Below are 10654 nucleotides of genomic sequence, written 5' to 3'. Positions count from 1 at the left end.
ATTAAGAACATTCAAACATATTCAAAAAAATTTAAATGATTATTATCATGCTTTAATCTTAAACTCTCATCGTGGCAACATAAAAAACAATTAGGGAAAGAGATTAGACCTTCATGCAAGATCCATATGATAGATGAGGAGACTCTTGAGGGAGGTCCTAAGGGTGGAGGAAAATAAGAATTAGGAGAGGAAGAGTGAGTCTCACTCAATACCTTGAGTCTCAAGAAGATCAAGATATGACAAGACTACTTAACTTCCTAGAACTCAAGATAGGAGAATAAAAGGGTTTTTTTTTTTTGTGTGTTTTGGAATGGAGGAGAGGGGAGGTTTATATAGTAATGGTTGAGGAAATATGAATGGAAGACCATTTTATAAGGGTTTATAAAGAATCATGAACTTAGACCTCATTTTAGCCTTTGGGAAAATCTGGTGCATTAAATAGAGAGATTGGTGGGAGTAAGGAGTAAGCCAAAATTCGGTTTTCCCATAGCTATTGTAACAACTTGTTAAGCCAATTTTGAAAAATCATATCTGACTCAAGTCTGATTGAAATTGTCTCGTTCTTGTGCTCAAATTGAAGCCCCAGATGTCTAATTTCAGAGAAAATTAATTTCATTCATAGATTCAAAATATTCTGAGAAATATCGATGAAATGGTGAACAGAGGTCATTTGTTAGAAAATGGTTTCGGTACAATTGACATTAGTAGGTCTCAAGTTAGCTCCCAATTAACATTAAATTGCTCCAATCAATCCCATTTTAGACTTAATTAGTTCCAAATTTACCCTAATTAAAAGATAATTGCATAAATAACTCATTGAATAATTAATGTTTATCTATTTAATTAATTAGGTGTATGCAACCTTACTATAAAATGTAATCCTAACCAATCAAATTATGACACATCATTAATCTCAAATTGATTATAATTATAACCAATTAGAATCAATTGTTCATAATCACATATAGTCGAATTCAATTTGTGATAGTGCATCTCGACTATTAAAAGTTGATTTGATGATAACTTTCAATATGATGGTTCGATTAGGGCTTATGACCAGTGATTTGGTGGAGTGAGATTACTAATCTAGTGACCAAAATTAAGATACATATTTCCAAGGTGAAATTACCATTTTACTCTCCATGTGAGGTTAAATGCGGGTTGTAAAATGGGGTTTCAACACTCAATTCATCAACAAGTATGTCAATTAGTGTCTCTTAATAACATTTTTTTGTACGCCAACTATCTCAGGGGTCACATTCACATTTCTTTAGGCAATTTAAGCAATTTGGCTTACGTGTACCGCTATGATAATCAACTTTCTAGTTCAATTCCAACAGAATTTGGAAAGCTCCCAAAATTAGTTGAACTTGACATAAACAACAACAGTCTAACGGGTCCAATCCCTTCTAGTATTGGAAACCTAGAAAAACTAACATTGTTGCATATATGTAACAATCAACTTGTTAGGACATATGTGTTTCACTTGTTAGGAACATATGTTACTATTTTATGTAATTGGCTAATCCTTTGACAAAACGCACTTTACTTGTAATTGGGTAGATCTAGGATGTGTTTGATGCTTCAAGAAACCTTGTTTCAAGTTCAAGTGTTAAACCCATGCAAGTTTGTCCAAGATTCAAGTGTGAAAAGTGCTGTTCATTAAAGCTCGACAACTAACATCTATCGAGTCTTGAAGAGCTATTTCAACCCGTGGCTTGATAGCAGCTCGGCAGATAGGGTATCTATTGAGGTTTATGAAACATAGAATTTTTGGTCTATTTTTCATCAAATCCATGATTGTATGTTTGGGTTTTCTTTTCTCACAATCCTAGACATGTATAAGTATTATTTTAAGGGCCATCAAAAGTGACACAAGTTGTATAAGTGTTGAGCAAAGTTTGTTTAAGCAAATTATGACTGGAGACAGAATTTTTCCTAGTTCATCTTTCTTGTGAAGAAGCTGCTGTGTTTGTGAACCGTAGGGTTTTGTGACCAAGCATCTTCTTGATCTTCATCATTTAGATGAACTGAAGAACTTTGTAGCCAACAATGGTCTCTAGTTGGTGACTAAAGTTGCGTATTGAGATCCATGCAATTGGTTAGTCACGTATTGGGAGCCGTGCACTACAAGGAGATATTGTCACTACAGAATAAGTCCAATTGGGTATTGGGGTAAGGATTCAACTACAGGTTAGTATAAGGTACTGAGATTCCTTTACTTGTAACCACTTGTTGTGATAATAGTGGATTCTCGGGAGTGGTGACTTTAAAATCACCAAATGAAGTTTTTGCCGTATAGGTTTTCTCTATTCGTAAACAAATTACCGTGTCAATTTATTTTTTGTTGCATACTTAGTTTAATTGGTGATTTGTTTGTGTTACCACGCGTTTGCATGTTAATTTGATTAATTAATAAACTTGGCTAATTAATCAATTAATTCATCACAATAGGTCAATACATTTTTGGCCTATCAAGTGGTATCAGAACAGACACACTCTAATTAGGGTTAATCTTTGCTATGTGATACATTGAACCTTGTTTGTCATGGATAGATGATAGTCTCTTATTATACCTCCTTTATTTGATGACACTAACTATGCATATTAGAAAGTACGCATGAGAACTTTCTTGCAGTCTTTAGATGAGAAGGTGTGTCAAGCTATAGAGATTGACTAGACTAAGCCAACGGAAGTGCCGACTGATTAGGATGATGCCAAGATCAAGGCGAAAAATATAAACAACAGAGTATTGAATGCCTTATTCAGTGCGGTCACAAATGAGGAGTTTAAGAAGATATCTTTTACTGAAACTGCGAAGGAAGCATGGACCATTCTCTAGAAAACCTATGAAGGAACCAAGGCTATCAAGGATTTGAAGCTTCAGAGGCTCACTACAAGCTGCAAAGAATCAAAATGGAGGAGGATGAGTCGTTTGATGAGTTTTATGTCAAGCTTAAGGACATAGTAAACTCAGTTTTTAATCTTGGGGAAACCATTCTTGAACCCAAGATTGTGAGAAAGGTGCTCAGATCTCTACCCAAGAGATTCCATGCCAAGATCACCGCAATCGAGGAATCAAAGGACATTGATAAGATTCCTCTAATAGAGCTGGTTAGTAATCTGCAAACATCTGAGTTAGGTTTAACAAGAATAGGAAAGTCGGGTAAGAGCAAGAGCATGACATTGAAGGCCAAGAGTAGTGACACGGATGAGTCTTTAGATGATGAAGATTCTAAGATGAAGTCCTATATCACCAGGTAATTCAAGAAGTTCATAAAGAATACAAATGGGAAGGGCATCAATAAGGACCGTACGCAATCTAATTCCTCTCAATTCAAAAGCTAAGACAAGGGGAAGAAGGATGCTAGGGATGGCGGTCAGTATACTATTGCCTCAGGACCAAAGTGCTTTAAGTGTCAAGGCTTCAGTCACATGAAACAAGAGTGCCCCACATATCTCAATACCATTGGGAAGAGCAAGGCACTTGCTGCTACATTGAGCGACACCAAGCCTGAAGATGATTCTGACAATGAGGATGACGGAACCTTGAATGCCTTCACTGCCTCTGTTAATCCTACTGAGGGGATTGTTGAAGATGTGGATGAAGAAAAGGAATTGGTGGAGTCCAAGCTTAAGAAGATGGATGAACAGGATGATATCTACACAGCCTATACAAAGTTATACAAGGTCTCAGAAAAGCATAAGAAGTTGTATAGGTTGATCACCAAAAAGCTTAGTGATGTGGAGCTAGAGCGAGAAGTAATCTCTACAAAGTTTAATGAAGCCAATCAAACTATTAGAGCACTGAGGTTTGAGAATAACTTTTTGGTTGAGAAGATCAAGTAGCTTGAGGCAGAACTGTTCTAAGTTAGAGCTTAACTGCAAAGGACTTCAAGCGCTAAGCTTAATGAAATGCTCAGTCTTCAGAAATCTACTTTCGATTGAACTGGTTTAAGGTATGATTTCTCTTCTCCTAGTATTGCTTTTGTTAAGTTCTAAGTACTTAGGAACTTATGTATTAGAACTCTAATGTGCATTGTTGGCAAACCATGATCAAAACAGGTTGTTTAGTCTTGTTTAGGCTTGCTCAAAGTTGTGTCTTTTATGTAAAGTTGGAATTGAGCTGATGCAGAAGTTACTATGCATTTCAGCCTGGCTCGATTGATCGAAGCTTAGGCTCCATTAATCGAAAATCGGGCAGAATGCATTTTTCTGCGGAATTCCAACTCAGCCTTATTTTATTAAAACGTTTAGGGTTTTATGTTTTTGCCCCAGGTATATAAGGCAAACCCTAGACACGTTTTAGTGGTTGCTTATATTGCGGTTTATGTAAATCTCCTGTGAGATTAAGAAGTTGTATAGGTTGATCACCAAAAAGCTTAGTGATGTGGAGCTAGAGCGAGAAGCAATCTCTACAAAGTTTAATGAAGCCAATCAAACTATTAGAGCACTGAGGTTTGAGAATAAATTTTTGGTTGAGAAGATTAAGAAGCTTGAGGCAGAACTGTTCTAAGTCAGAGCTTAACTAGAAAGGACTTCAAGCGCTAAGCTCGATGAAATGCTCAGTCTTCAGAAATCTGCTTTCGATTGAACTGGTTTAGGGTATGATTTCTCTTCTCCTAGTATTGCTTTTGTTAAGTTCTAAGTACTTAGGAACTTATGTATTAGAACTCTAATGTGTATTATTGGCAAACCATGATCAAAACAGGTTGTTTAGTCTTGTTTAGGCTTGCTTAAAGTTGTGTATTTTATGTAAAGTTGGAATTGAGCTGATGCAAAAGTTACTATGCATTTCAGCCTGGCTCGATTGATCGAAGCTTAGGCTTCATTAATTGAAAATCGGGCAGAATGCGTTTTTCTGCGGAATTCCAACTCAACCTTATTTTATTAAAACGTTTAGGGTTTTATGTTTTTGCCCTAGGTATATAAGGCAAACCCTAGACACATTTTAGTGGTTGCTCATATTGTGGTTTATGCAAATCTCTTGTGAGATCTGTGAGGAGCTTTTCTTTACACAAGCTTAGAATTATGAAGAATGAGATTTCTTCAAGAACTTGATGATCATTCAGTTGCTGCCATAAGAGTTTAAAGATACACAAGCGGATGTGCTTGTACTTGCTGGAGAAGCCAAGAAAGAAGGAGTCCGTGGTCTCGGAGCTTGCACGTGGTCGTGTCAGTAAGTTTTCCGCTGGTAGGTAGCAATAGAATGCTAGTGGTCTAAGTCATTATTATAAAACTTCGATTCTTTCATAGTGGATTCAAGTTTACCTTGAGGATAGCTAAGTTAAATCCTCCCCAGGTTTTTTACCAGTTTAGTTTTCCTGGGTCATCATATCATTGTGTTATATATTTTTTCGTTGCTATGCATGATATGATTATTTGATTGTGTTAACCTAGATCTTAAAATTGGACTAAGTAATAACTTGGCTTGTTAACAAGGTTAATCCAGTTGTGTTTTAAGGGGTTTAAAAACAAATAAGTGGTATTAAAGTGGGTTAGCTCTTATGTTAGATCTTTTGATCTAAGAGTTGATCCTTGATCCCTGTTATTATGGATAATTTGAAGTGTCTTTTTGCTTATGTTTGTAATGATTTGAGTAAAAAGGACACTGTTGTTTCTGTTGATCTTATTGATGCCTGTGAAACTCTCCGTAAGGAATTATTAAAATCTATGTAAATTGCTAGGAAATTTAAGGAAGAGTTTAAATTGGCTAATCTTGAAAAAGAGGAATTGATTGTTAGATTAGATGAGTCTAATAAAAAGAATGAATTTTTGAGAAATCAAATTTCCTCTCAAGATGAGAAGATGAAAAGCTTGAAACAAGAGTTAGTTGAATCTAAAGCTAAAATTGAAAATTTGACAAGTACCAAACCTGTTGTTGACAACAGAAGTGTTTCTATTTCTCTTAAGCCTAAAGTTGAAATGTTTATATCTCTCATTTCAAGAGGAATAATAAAGAAAAGGCTTATTTTGCTAGGTTAGATAAAGGTAAAAGTTCTGATGTAGACATTAAAGTTTCTAAATCTAAGTCTAAACCTACTGTTAGAGAGCATAAGAAATCTGTTTTTGTGCCTACCTATCACATTGTGGTGTTGTTGGTTATATTAGACCAAATTGTTCTTTGTTGAGGCAAAAATCAAAATCTAAGACTAGAACTGTTGTTAGGAATACTGATGTTCCTAAATTTGTTCATGTTTGTCACTTTTGTGGTGTCTACGGTCATATTCATCCTAATTGTCATAAATTGAAATTTAAGCATTCTGTATTTCAGTTTAGGATATGTGATGATATGTCTCCTGCCATAAGTCCATATAAATTGTTCATATTCTTTTGAAAAATTTGAGCTTGTTGTCTTGTAAAATGAATTTGCAGGATTTTAGTTTTTCTCCGAAGTTTGGTGTAATCCCTCAAATACACTCTGCTTCTCATGGATTTTCACCTACAAAGCCGAAGACTTGTGCTATATGGGTGAGAAAAGATTCTCTAAGGTGAGTGTTGCTGACTTGTCCCTGATTTAATTCTGTCAATTATTTGTGGACATGTTTTGTTTCTGTTTTTGGTTGTTTTTTATTAAAAAAAAAAAATCTAAAAACATTGAAAATTTTCAAAAAGACAAAAATATTTTATTTTGTGTCTTGTTTTATCTGTTTTGAGGATTACATGAATTATGATATCTCTTTCTTGATTTAGAACATGCTTGACATTGTGGAAAAACTTGAATAGAATGTGTTATATAAGTACTAAGCTTTTTCTGATTTTGTGTGAGTATGTACTAATTTGTATATGTACTCAAGGGTTAATTAAGAAATTGATATTTCTTATTTGTGTACCCTCTATAACTTAGTTTAGCACTATCATGCATTGCTTTTGCATTGTTCATTTAGCATATTTGTGCTTTTTGTTTTTGGTCATAATTTTTTTTTTAAAACCAAAAAGATTTTTGTGTTTTGTATTATATCTTGGATTTATAATCAAGGTTGGCCATATTATCTTTACATAACATGTTTATGTACCTTGTTTAACTTGGATGAACTTATTTATTGCATTTTACTAGTTTGAGTTTTGAAGTGCAGGTTGTGTGAGAAAGATGTTTATGGTTTTTGATCACTTTGTTTTGATCTTGAAGTTACATGTCTTTGATTGTCGGACTTGAACCTTTTGAGAAAGGCATAAATAACCATCTCATTATTGTTCACTAGCCAATCATGAGCACCTTAGTGCATATCGTAAGATTTTATGCTCGAGAAAGTGTAACACATGCATAAAAAGAACATAAGGTGTAGCCTCGGTTTAAATGCTTAAAATTGGTGTGTATATTATTGGGCTTAAAGCTAAATCAAATAAGTAAAATTGGTGTGTATATTATCCCGGCTATTTTAATAAGTTTCTGAATAATTAAAATTGGTGTGTACAATATGAGGCAAAATCAAGAAACTTACATGATTGCAAGTTTATGATCTAGGAGATGTAGGAGTTACATGATATAACTCTTTAGGTGATAGTCTCTCTCAAATTTATGTGATGAATTTGTAGAAATTGTGATTGATTTCTATTTACATATCATCTCACATGTATCTCAAGTTTTTGCTAGTTGCACACACTACACAAAGTTACTCTACTAAACTTTGTACATGTTATTATATGTGATTTTGGTTTGGCCAACCGAGTTTAAAAATTTCCTTGATGTTAATGCAAAATGTGTTTAAAGTTTGAAAATTGAAGTCAAATTAATTGAATTTTTTTTTGGAAGATTTGGGTTAAATTCAAAGTTTTTTTTGAAAAACTTTTCATCTCATATTCATGCATTTTATTCATAAAACATTGATTTTTGAGGAGTTTCTGCATTAAAATGCTCTGTTTTTCAAAAATTTTATTTTTTCAGTTTTTCGATCGATTGAACTTGTTCTTCAATCAATCGAAATTGCGATAAAAATTTTCAGTTTTTAAGTTTTTGACCAAAATTTATTTCATGCATCATTTGTGTTTAGGATTCACATGCATTGCATTGATTTCTGTATCCATCTTGCAGTTTTGCAGTCATATCTCTCATTGTTTTCACACATAACATGCACACTTTGCTAAATTGGGTACTCAACTTGATTTAAAAATTGATTGATTAATTTTTGAGTTATGTACTTGTTAGTATATGTTTTTTTTTTCTTATGTGTGAACTACAGAAAATATTTTTCTTAAGAGATATGATGGATAATCATTGTGCAAATATTTTCTCTACTCATGCAGCTGTTTATGGGTCACATAGTGTCAAGTTTGCATTGATTGAAAGAGAGAATATTTTTCTTCATGTGTATCCTCACCTTATTTTTTGTTTGGTGTGTGTCTTTTTCGTTTTCCTCGGCTTTAAAATTTTTTCCCAAAATTTTTTTTCCAAAACTTGTTTTGTTTTTCCTATTTTTATAGGGGGAGAAGCTTGTTTTTACCCTTTGTTGTTCTTGGGGGAGTTGTCTCTATTTTCTATAGAGTTAAATTGTTTTGTGTTCCCTTGATTGCCTATTTTCTCTCGACCTTTGTTACTCTTTGTTTGAGTTATCTTTGCCAATTCCTGACAAAAAAGGAGAGATTTAGATGAAATGTGGGAATATGTGTGGAAAATACAAGAATATTCTGTTTAGAGGGAGTTAACATTGTTTTTGATATATCTAACTTAGGGGGAAAGTTAGTTTGCATATTTGTTGATTTACTATTTTTTTGTCACACATGCGTTTATGCGTTTTGTTTAGTATTTCAGGAAAAATATAGGTTGATTCAATTGAGCTGCTGTCTACACTTGCAATTGATGGATAGTAGTTAGGATTGGATTTGGTGTAATGAGAATTTTCTTTTGTAATGGGCTTTTTCTTTGTAAACTTTGAGCTTTTAGTTTTTGTTTTGTCAAGGATTGCCAAAAGGGGAATTTGTTAGGTTCTAAGTACTTAGGAACTTATGTATTAGAACTCTAATGTGTATTGTTGGCAAACCATGATCAAAACAGGTTGTTTAGTCTTGTTTAGGCTTGCTCAAAGTTGTGTCTTTTATGTAAAGTTGGAATTGAGCTGATGCAGAAGTTACTATGCATTTCGGTCTGGCTCGATTGATCAAAATTTAGGCTCGATCGATCGAAAATCGGGCGGAATGCGTTTTTCTGCAAAATTCCAACTTAGCCCTATTTTATTAAAACGTTTAAGGTTTTATGTTTTTACTTTAGGTATATAAGGCAAACCCTGGCCACGTTTTAGAGGTTGCTCATATTGTGGTTTGTGTAAATCTCTTGTGAGATCTGTGAGAAGCTTTCTTTTACACAAGCTTAGGATTATCAAGAAGGAGATTTCTTCAAGAATTTGATGATCATTCAATTGCTGCCATAAGAGCTTAAAGATACACAAGCGGGTGTGCTTGTACTTGCTGGAGAATCTAAGAAAGAAGGAGTCTGTGGTCTTGGAGCTTGCACATGTTCGTGTTAGTAAGTTTTCTACTAGTAGGTAGCAATAGAATGTTAGTGGTCTAAGTCACTATTGTAAAACTTTGATTCATTCATAGTGGATTCAAGTTTACCTTAAAGATAGCTAGGTTAAGTCCTCCCCAGGTTTTTTACCGGTTTGGTTTTCTTAGGTCATCATATCATTGTGTTATTTATTTTTCTGTTGCTATACATGATATGATTGTTTGATTGTGTTAACCTAGATCTTGAAATTGGACTAAGTAATAACTTGGCTTGCTAACTAGGTTAATCCAGTTGTATTTTAAGGGTTCTAAAAACAAACATCTTCTACTAGTACTACTATTTTTGTTCCTTTTGCTAATAATGTTGAAACTGAGAACAATGAAGTTAAAAATGAATTAGCTAGTGAGAACATAGATAACGGTAAGTCTATCTTAGGAGCAACCCCTAAACTTGCTGAGAATGAGACTAAAAATCCTAGGGCTAAGAAGACTAACTCTTAAAAGCCTAAACAAAAAAAGCAGCATCATTGTCATCACTGTGGAGCAGCCGGTCATACTCGACCAAATTGCTATAAGTGGTTAGCCACTCAAAAGAGCAATAGCTTGATCGCGTTAGGAGATCAGAATCAGCTTCCATCATCTTTCGCTCCTCTTGGAGATCTTTTCAAAGCCCTCATGTTTTTTTCGAACTTGAACGGTTTTAACTCTTCCCCCTCATTGCCAGATCAATGATTTGTTAGATGGAAATGTTCTTCCAAGGTGTGGAAGGAAAAGGGCTCCAAGTGATTCTATCCCTTCTTCTCTCTCTTCCTTTCTTGTTTTTGTGTGTGCATTACTTGTGTGTTTTGCTTTCAAGTTTTGAGTTAGTCTAGTTTTATACTTTGCTTTTTTTTGTTTAACATATTTTTGTTTGGTTTTGTTTTTAGTTTTGTTTACTTTGTTTTTCATATAAAAATAAAAATAAAAATAAAAATAAAAATTGAAAAATTGAAAAATACAAAAACAGTGTGTGTTTGTGTACATTCGTACTTGTGTATCTTGCATGGCCATTGAAATAAAGTTTTCTAAATTTTGTATCTCTTATAACTTAGATGAGCATCTCAATGCACAACTAAGCAAGTGAGCTTTGTAGCTCGTGTTTGTGATGAGTAAGGTTAAGTAATCTCTTGTACTTAACACTCGTATCACTCTTTTTAACGGGAAGGACTAGAAA

The sequence above is a fragment of the Quercus suber genome, unplaced genomic scaffold, assembly GCF_002906115.3.
Source record: "Quercus suber isolate HL8 unplaced genomic scaffold, Cork oak 2.0 scaffold_283, whole genome shotgun sequence".
NCBI lineage: Eukaryota > Viridiplantae > Streptophyta > Magnoliopsida > Fagales > Fagaceae > Quercus > Quercus suber.
The sequence above is the reverse complement of the archived record's forward strand: the minus strand, read 5'-3'. Positions refer to the sequence as shown.